General features: G+C 39.7%; 1 long non-coding RNA gene across 1 annotated transcript; it reads right to left on the bottom strand.

Annotated features, from left to right (window-relative positions):
* Nucleotides 1-363, bottom strand: LOC114578431. The gene is made up of 3 exons (XR_003699459.1): nt 251-363; nt 118-174; nt 1-17 (listed from the first exon to the last, which is right to left on the bottom strand). It is a non-coding gene; the product is annotated as an uncharacterized LOC114578431 (long non-coding RNA).

Below are 363 nucleotides of genomic sequence, written 5' to 3'. Positions count from 1 at the left end.
TTCTGCACTTCTAAGACCTGCACAAAGCAAAAGAGAACTCAACAGAAAGAAGAAAACATCATGCAGATATATACAAAACTACAAAAAAGTGGAGAAAAGAGAAGAACAAAGTCGTACCTGAAACAGAAGTCTCCTGAGGTGGCTCACGAGCAAGTATCCCGCTCCTCTCGAAACCTGTGCAGAGTAAAAAAAAAGTATCAGAAAGCAGCTAAAGAAAGAAAAGAACAGTACAAACAAAGTAAAAACGTACCAAAACTGAAGTCTCCTGAAGCAGTAAACTGGCTGAAGCTCGGATCCCCTTCCTGTAGTAGCCTGCACAAAATACAAAGCAGTATCAGTACGAGCACAAAATCAAAACTAAAA

This window comes from Dendrobium catenatum, unplaced genomic scaffold (genome assembly GCF_001605985.2).
Source record: "Dendrobium catenatum unplaced genomic scaffold, ASM160598v2 original_scaffold_24425, whole genome shotgun sequence".
Classification (NCBI taxonomy): Eukaryota; Viridiplantae; Streptophyta; class Magnoliopsida; order Asparagales; family Orchidaceae; genus Dendrobium; species Dendrobium catenatum.
The sequence above is the reverse complement of the archived record's forward strand: the minus strand, read 5'-3'. Positions and strand labels throughout refer to the sequence as shown.